Source organism: Motacilla alba, chromosome 2 (assembly GCF_015832195.1).
Source record: "Motacilla alba alba isolate MOTALB_02 chromosome 2, Motacilla_alba_V1.0_pri, whole genome shotgun sequence".
NCBI lineage: Eukaryota > Metazoa > Chordata > Aves > Passeriformes > Motacillidae > Motacilla > Motacilla alba.
Window position 1 is genome coordinate 29,514,533 of NC_052017.1, and position 9,556 is coordinate 29,524,088.

Consider the following 9,556-nt stretch of genomic DNA (forward strand, 5'->3'; position numbering starts at 1 on the left):
ACTCTTGTGCGTATCATGAAGAAAAAATGTCGGGATAAAAGAGTTAATAGGACTGAAAAACAGCATGGGCCCCTAGAGCAACAGAACTCGGAAATTACCCGTATGCCAAAAAAATTTAGAGAATTTTTATTAAATTCACCATACTTTCAGTCTTCATGGTGTTTTTAGTGAGCAATTAAGAGCCATCAAAATATTCATAAATGCAATTATAAGATATAAAAATCCAACCAAACTAAATATAGTAATTGCTTATGTTTATGAAAATATTTCTGAGTTCTCTAGGAAATCTTGAACTGATAATCAGCCAACAAAGCGTCTTTTCACAGAGATTTTTGGCAAAGACATTTAATATTAAAATTGCTACTGTTTTTAAGCATCTTTCAAATGGATGGAAAGAGAGGAATGATCATGAACAAGATTTTAGTATTCATTTTGCCTCTAGTTCTGCTAAAACATACCTTGTGGGCCACAAAACCAGTCTGTAAGTCTCTGCAATCAAGGGTTAGTTGGCCCATAAGCAGGAAATTACATTGTGTATGTCTGGGAAGTTGTATGGGTAAGGAACCCATAAGCAACTGTTACCTACAGCACATACAAGGAATGAGAATGTTGGCCAAGTGACAAAGTTAACCACATAATTTGACTATTCCTGAAATATTACAGATAAAGCACACAAAGTAGGTGCATTTTCTGCATTCTCTAAATTACAAGAGTATTAAATCTGTCAGAAAACTCTTCAGCACTGGTTTCTGTCCCAAAACTATGTATAGTTGTATAATTCAAAGTGAAGTGTTTATATGCATCTTTATAATATAGTTCATGCAATATGGACATGATTTTATATATTTTTTTCATATATATATATATATATATATATATACATACGCATGTCTAGTACGTAAACCTCTCCATAACTACTGAAAATGTTCACTAATTCCTTTGTATCAAATATTTTGGACTCTGTGTAAGCCTCCCCAAGACAGCCTCATGGTGTGAGAGAGTGGACAGCCCTGAGTCTGCTGAGTCTGCCAGGAGGGCCAGTAGAGTCTGAGATTTGCCTGACATATCTCTATCAAATTTATAATAATGAGCAATCCAAAAGAATAAAATTTCACATTACTGACCATAGAATTATGGTCTGGTAGAAACCAAGTTCATTGGTAGACCCCATGAGTTTACAAGGTGGACACAAATTTGATACACAATGCTCTGCTTAAAACTTGATGCAAAGATGTTCCTTCTAGTCAGGAAGGCTCAGAATTTTCTGCGACATGTTAATGGCATTCATCCATGAGGATTTTTATGGGAGGAAAACACAATAATTTAAATAACTCGCAGTGAGCTGTGTGAGGCCATCGTACGCAGGAGCACACAGCTGGAAGCACAGAGAGCAAGCACAAAGTCTGGACGTTAAAGGAGGTGGCTCATCTTGTCTAAATCAGTGTAACTGACTTTGTAGAAGGATTTCAGTTTGGACCAGATGAGATCAGAAGTCTAATATTAAGAATATTTTTAAAACGGTGAAGAGGAAATGTCACTTTCAGAAATTAAGATAAGGAATCAGCAAACTTTACTCCCATAAGTGATGTTTTCAACATTTAGTTTTTGGACTTTGATGAGATTACTCACTAATCTTTCAATGAGCAGATCAGGAGTAGTGAATTTTTGGCTAATAATTTCCATGGTGCTTCCTACAGTCAGTCTGCAGCTCTCCAGCTAAATTTGTCCAAAGCTACATAAACGAATGAACTCAGAAAATAAAATCTATTCTCTAATGGACATAAGAGAGGTAAAACCACAGATCACATATGGGGACAGAAGTGTAAGGAAATAATTAAAGATTTAAGAAACACTATAATCTACAAAACACTAATTTTTCCAAGGAGTATCTTCCAAGGACAACTCAAGGAAGCAAGATTTATTTTCAAAATAAATGTGAATTCCCTAGCCTGAAGCAGAGAAAAATATTAAAGAAGGAGACAGCTACTGGATTACCCTACATTTTCAGAATTACTGGTCTTGTCTGCCAGATAAGTCATTGAAATTAGTTATTAGTCATGATCAGAATGTAAATTTTAAACAGTAAGTCTTAGGATTCCATTTATTTTTAGAAAATACAGTCTTCTGTTTTCTTCAAGAAAAGCAATTTAGACCAGTCCCTTAGCTTACCTTGGTTGTGAACAGAAATGAATTTACATGAGCAAGACAAAAAAAACGTACTTTGAAATGTCATTTAGAAAAATTCCATTTTTTTCCTTTTGTGGTCCTAGGGTTTTATTGAGCTCCCAGTCATACTGATGAACATCCCAGGTTACTCTAAAAAATCCTACCCATCTAGGGCAGTGGAAGCACCAGTGGGAGAAGCCAGAGGAGAAATGCTGTAGCAATGGAACCTGATGATGGCACCAGACTGAGCAGGTCATCCAGAGCCTTGCAATAACATCTTTTCAAGACACCCAGTACAGAAGAGCAAGCACATACAGGCAAAATTTCTGAGCAAGCACTGTAGCACCCTGAATAGAAGTCTTCCTCACATGGTTCTCAGTCTCTGTGCCTAAACCTGTGCCATCTTGTAGAATAACCTAAATTATTTTTGACAGAAAGAAATCCAGATTTCTTCGTTCTCTGAATTTTGTGACATTGAGCATCTTTATGGCAGTCACTTTTGTGAGACCACAAATGTCTAATCGAAGTTGAACAGCCTCAACAAGAGATTTCTGTTCCTTTCAGTCATTGCCTGTCCCTCCCTATGCAGTTATGTACATTGATAGAATAATCACAAGCTCATTGTATTTGCTTGGAAGCTGGCAAAGACTCAAAATTCAGCAAGCAAGAGAAGGAAATTAGTTTGGTTATCTTACATTCGCATGAGTATCCAAAATGCTGAATGATTGAATTAAAGATAGGCAGTGTAATATCATGACAGCCACTACATGAGGAACAAGTGCACAAGAAAGGATATCCAATAGTGATGCCCTTCACCTTCAGGGGAGTTTTGCCTACATCTAATAGCCAGTATTCCACTCCAAGTTTACTCCAGGTCCTGCAGTTCCACTGTTTCAGGTGTTAAGTCTACCATAGTAAGGATTTTTCAGATTTTCTTCTATATTTTCCTATAGATTATGCTGTAGATGTACTTGGTGAAGAGATGATGCATCTCTTAGAAAGCATAGGTCCATGTTTCTGCTAAGTAGAAGATGGTGAAAAACAGTTAAAGCTCCAAAGAAAGCAAAACCAGGCCCACTATCATCAGAAAACCCTGTTTTGAGATTAAAAATTAAGGTCTCAAATCATGTTTATTGAGCTACATTCTTGCTGGAAACCAAGTTGGTTACTAATGACTGAACAAGGTGTGGCACTATGCCACAGACTCATACCAACTAGTTTGGTGATAGTTTCCACCTTCTAACACAGCATTGCATTATTTCCATCTAGCCATGTCTTTGCTGATGTAAACAAATACCAGAGACTGTGTTACATGAGAATATTTTTATCAAACTCATCATCTTTTGAGGAATTCCCCAAAGTAAAAGTTTGATCATGTCATTGTAATACTGGACTAAAAAATGCATTTAATGCCTACATGGTAAGGAATCACTTTCACTCAGCACAAGCAACAGTCCATGTTGTCATAAGATCACTGTAAAAATCAAACAACTCCTCAGGACATAACTGTTTCAGAGAAATGCTGAAGATTTTAATTCCCCCCTTACACAAGACAAAGGGTTAAAATTTTAAGATGTACAGTTCTACTTACATAGAAATCATTAAAAACCTATACTGCGCAGATTTATATCATGGCATGGACCAATTTTGGAGTTAAAGGAGACCATGCAGATTATCAAGTCTAATCTCCTGCAGGGTTTTTTGGAAAAAATGTTTCTTTAATAAAGGCATACTTTGAACAACCTAAACTTTTGTTTCACACACTGATATTAAAATCCAAGAATAAAGCTAAGAAAATTCATACTTCAGGCTTATAATTACGGCTTGTGGTTCATAGAAGACCAGAATGATGGCTCTCATGTAAACTTTTTATATTTTTCCTAATTAAAATGGGTCTAGCTTTCTCATAACTCTCTGCTGGTGGTCTGGTAATGTGACCACAAACTCATTTTATCCTCTTACCTCATTGCTGTGAGTGCCAAGTAAAACTTGTTTGTAGGTCTTCTGGAATACATATTACATTTACTGCTGGACTGCACAGTTTTTTAGTGATTAAATAGATCTCACAAAGCTCACTAAACCTGGCTTTGCAGACAGAGGGAAAGTGAGGGGATGGCGTGTAGCAGAAAATTAGAATGGCATGCAGGAGCCCAGAGAACACGATGTAAATCAGGAATGGGGGTAAGGCTAATGTTAGAAATTGAGAGAATATTCAGAACAGCAGCTGGAAGGAAGAGTAATCCTAGAAGGCACAGAGCTAGCTGAAGGGGATGGAGAAGCAAAAGAAGCAATTACTCCTTGCTTTGAAGGATGTGAATGAAGGAGATGAGTCAGACACAAACCACCTCCATCTCACTAGGTGTTTAAAAGGTGCAATTTAAAAAGAAGAAATAGAGAGAGATTTGTAAGAAGAGGGGAGAAAAGCTGAAGTCTAAAAATAGTTAGCTGTGGTGGAATGGAACAAGCCTGTTTCAGCTTGGTATATGCAGTATAGTATATAAAAAACTAGAATATATTATTGCTAGTGTAATAGTTCTCTCCCCATTTGGGGGGGGGGATATTTACTTTTTTTTTTTTAAAGGCACTGAAGTTTTGAAAACATGCAAATTTGCAAAAAGGAAAGATACTAGTAACATGTTAACGATAAGTATTATAACAATAACTATAGAGAATATCAAGTGCAACGTTAAATAAAATTTGGGAGCATCAAATGTAAACATACTTCCAGTAAAAAATTTAGGTTTTTTGACTTAGAAGCAATGATTTAAAATTTAAAATAACTGCATGAAGATGAAACATTACATTTCTATGTTTCAATAGCTATTTGTAGACAGAAATGTTGGCTATTTCTGGCTATTTATAGTAACAGGATCAGATGCTGTAGAAGAGCTCTTTTAGGAGACCATCAGCAAGAAATATTTAGATCCAGCAGTTGAGATTATGATCAGGTTATTTCTGACATCCGAATCCAAGACATTTGGGGGTTGTTTTCCAAGGTTCTCTTTGCAGCTGTAAAGTGTCTGTATTAAAATTATTAACATGACAGACACTCCTGTGATACTGACAAGAGTTTGCAGGAAGGTATCTCTTTTTTAAAATAAAATTTTTGCCTTGGTAAATTTCATCTCACATTTAGATCTCTGAAAAGGGAAACTTTTCTCAAAGGAGAAGCAAATGAATTCTAAGGTCTCATCATCTCTGCCACCTTACACTTTCTGAGATGACACCTGTTCAATAGGGTCTCCACAAAATGCTCTCTGACAAATGTTGTAGCATTTACGACCAGGCTTGATATCTCTGTGCCTTAAAAATTTGGTGCTTCTGTTTTTACATTGGAAAGTGAGAGACAGGGATTTAATTAATTGTGTTTGCAGAAAAATTCAATGACTAAAAAAATGGTATTTTTAGATTTCTGTTACTATTGAAGCAAAACACAGCAGCACAGTGTATGCTACTTTCTGGGTCTGACCTCCTCAAAGGCCACCCTGCTGTTTCCTGGAGCTGCACTTCTGGGTTCTCAGACACTCCCAAAAACAGATTTAATTTTTGTGCCTTGAATAGAGAGCCCTCCATATCAAAACCTTATCTCAGCTCTCTGTGATGTGATTTCCTTCACTGCTTTGTGCTGTCACCACTCAAGAAACAGCTTCTAGCTTTTGTGCTTAAAAACACTTAAATTTAATTTGGCTTCCATAGAGGGATTTCACTCTGTGCTGACACTCTGGGCACAGTCACTTCACATATTCAATGCACAAATCTAAAAAACTTGAATTTCTAAACAAAACCACTCTCAGAGGAATTTTAAGATGTTCACAGCCTTAGCAATTTGGGAAGGATGGACCTCCCATCAGCTTCTCTCAAGTCTGCATCTCTCTCTGGCTTGGACACATGGGGGCCAGCTGGCTGTCCTTGACAGCAAGCATCCACTTTCTATAATATTGTGTTAGATATTTGTCTGAAGGACATCTTGGCATCTGCAAGTAAACATCCCATTCAGGAAGGCCTGTGTGTACACAGTCTTAGTCATTCATAGAAGAGCAGGATGCTTCTGAAGAAAATGCTAAATTTAGATTGAAAACTCTTATTCACCAAAAAAAATAACCCTATTCAAATTAAACGTTTTTCTTCCCCCCCCCCCAACTATTTTAAAATATTTCTATTTAATTTTACCAAACCTATATGATTTTCCCCTTGATCATAGTAACAATTTTTTCATCCCGAACCAAGGAGCAGGTAAGCAGGAAATAGTTATTTATTCATTTTTTTTCTCAGCCAAGATGTGTCTTTGATTAAGTACTTTCAACTTTTCTATTGAATGCTACAGTGTCCTATGTTCTTATAACTAACTCTGGTATAGCTTCAGCTGAATGTTGGAAACAAAAACTTGCTTGCTAAACAGCTCAATCTAATGCCAAACTCGAAAAAATAAGTCATTAAATGTACTAGTAGATATGCGTAGCTAACAAAGGAAAAATGTTACTTTCTTTCAAGTGAGCTTGTGTTTTCATTTCCCCATTGCACTGAAAATTTGTATTCTTTTACAAAAAGTTTTCTATTTGATGTAGAACTACAGCTAGATATTATTATATTATGTGGTTATATTATTATAATTAGATAGAATAGAGAATGTAAGCATAAATAAGGACAGATTTTATGAGGAGAAACAGATTTTGGAACAACAGGGAGAGGATGGGACCAGGCTAAGTGGAAAGAACCTCTTTTACAGGGAGAGCCCCCTTTGGAAACACACTGTTCCAGAACACTGTTCTGTTGGGAACTTTCACGTTTCAAGTCATTGGTTCTAAAATCATGCAAACTGTGAGTATATGGCTTGCCATTGAAAAGATTAAATTTTATCTTTCTTTGTTAGGCTGCAGCACCACATAAAATATGCTAGTAGTGAGTTAAAGAAGATATTTGTGTCAAAGAGCAGAAGAGAAAGAGCTATGCAATGCACAGTATGGAAAACATCAGCCCTGAAGCTGTAATGGAGGAAGAACTGTGGGCAACCACCATGACCAGGTTGTGTTAATGCTACTGTACAATGTTCTCCTCTTGCTGGACAGAGCGCATCCTAATTACCAACACAAAAGTCCCTTCTTTGAGGTCCCTACACAATCATGCAAAGCAGAATAAGTCCAGTTTGCTGGACCTGTAAACAGAAGATATTAGTCCTGAGAAATTTCTGAGGAAAGATTTTTTTCATCTCATTGCAGGTATCACAGGAAATTTTTGTGTGTATCATAAAGCAAGATTCTATCAAGTCTGATTTTAAGTAAAGAAACCATAGTAAAAGTTAAAACTAATATTCCTTTGTGTCATGGCTTCTTTTTACAGATAATTTGCTCTAACTATTTGTATAGTAAGATCTCTCAGCAGCTTATGTGGCATTTCTCTTCTGAATGGTCAAGCCATCTGTATGTTAATGCCTTAGGCAGCAGCTTTAATTTCTTTTGGCAAAAAATAATTTAGATTTGCTGTCACCAATAGCTGAAAGTAATTCTAAAGAGAATAAATAGACAAGATGTCCTTTAACAAATGTATTTTTGTGGTGGAAAGGGTAGAATTAAGCTGACAGATGACATGAAAATTACACTGATTTCTTTGACTAGTGCAAAACCTTTGCCATCCTGACTATTCTTCCTTTCAATGTTCTGAATATGGTAAATAGTGACACTGCATCTTCTGTAGCAACATTCCTTGGAGAAAAACTGGATTTATTGGAAAGTGAATAGGGAGGATGGTGCCCTAAGTTTGCTTAGGTGGAGACATGGAGGCACTGGGACAGTGTTGTGCCAGAACAGTGGGGAGGGAAGGGTAGCAGGTTTTTCTGTACAAGCCCTCTCTGCTATTGCCTAGTGTGGTCATAGCCTGCTCAAATCTATTTGCCATTAGAGCAGGGGAGCCAGGTGTGCCTTGGACCTGGCTTTGTGGTATGATGGGCCAGCAAAGAACTCCTTTGCCCTTGCCTTTCCATTTCTTCTACAAATATTTTTGAAATAACCTAATTTCTTCCAGGATTTTTTCCCTTCCTCATCCCCCTCAGTCACTATGAGAGAGATCTGCTTTGTGTTCTCAGAGATGATTAACATAAATTTCATCTCACTCAAAAAACTATTCACTTTCCACTTTATACCTCCAGAATCTAGATAACTTCTAATTTAAAAATCAATATATTAAATCTAAATTATAAAAATATAAAGAAAAATAAAGTCTTAAACACAATTATCTTAATGCTAATATGACCTAATGGTATCATTAAACATATTACAGAATTTCACAGGTTTTTTTTTTCCTTCTGGTGCCTGGTCTTGATTCCAGTCCTTGAAGAAACACTGCTCTGTTTGTAGTTTTTGATACTAGACTTTTAGAAAGGCCATTGTATAAAGGGGAGCTTGCTTTCTGCTTTCATTCCTTCAACAGGAATTTAACTCTTAAGGCAGAAAGGCTCGCTGTAAGGCAGGCATTGCAATACAGAATAATATTCCTGATTTAAAAAAAAAAAAAGCATTCCATCTGTCTGGTCTCACCACCTCTATCTAAGTCCTAACCTGTGGATGCAAAAAACATATATGGTTTACAAAGACCCATGCTCTGTGTCTTTTGCAGTGCTAGAATGTAACTTCAGGCCCTTTATAATCTGACACTACTCAGGAAGGAGGGATAATATAAAGTTTAATTGCTGGTAAAGCCTATAGTAAATATTTGCAGTGTTCTTTAACTCCCTTCCCACAGCTCTGTACAACACACAAAACCGTGGCAACATCAAGTTTCAAACCAGAAAACAAAAGCACCGTTGCTGAGATCAGTTAAATGTTTTGTGTGCCTAACATAATGTCACCAGGGTGAAATTCTCTGGTTTAGAGAAAGATGGCAAATTTTCAACTCACTCCTCTGTTAACAGAATCAGAATTTGCTATCCCAGTGACCCTGAAGGAAGAAGAGTTCAGCTGTCCTGACTTGATTCCCTATTATCATGAGACCTGGCAAAACTGCTATCCTCAAGACCTCATATGAGATGCTTCAGTCTTTGAAGAAACTATTCAGCACCTTTGGAGTCAAACACAGACATGATTTTGGCAGCTAGATGGAGAAGCAACACATGTGTTAGGAACATATGGCCTTGGAGGGTTCATATTTAACCATTTTTACTTCCCAGAAATACAAGATTAACTCTGAGTTGGTAGAGCAGTGAGTTGTTTTCTTTATTTTTTATTTTGACAGACCAAGAGATATCCATATTCTTTACAGTCTGATGGTATTTTTAGTTACACGTAGAGGACCCAAATAACACAAGAATCTCGCTCTAGATCAATATATACAGTTAGATGTTGAAAAGGATATCCATATCACAGGCAAGGCCTGCAGTCGTGTGCCCATAGTCTGGAAA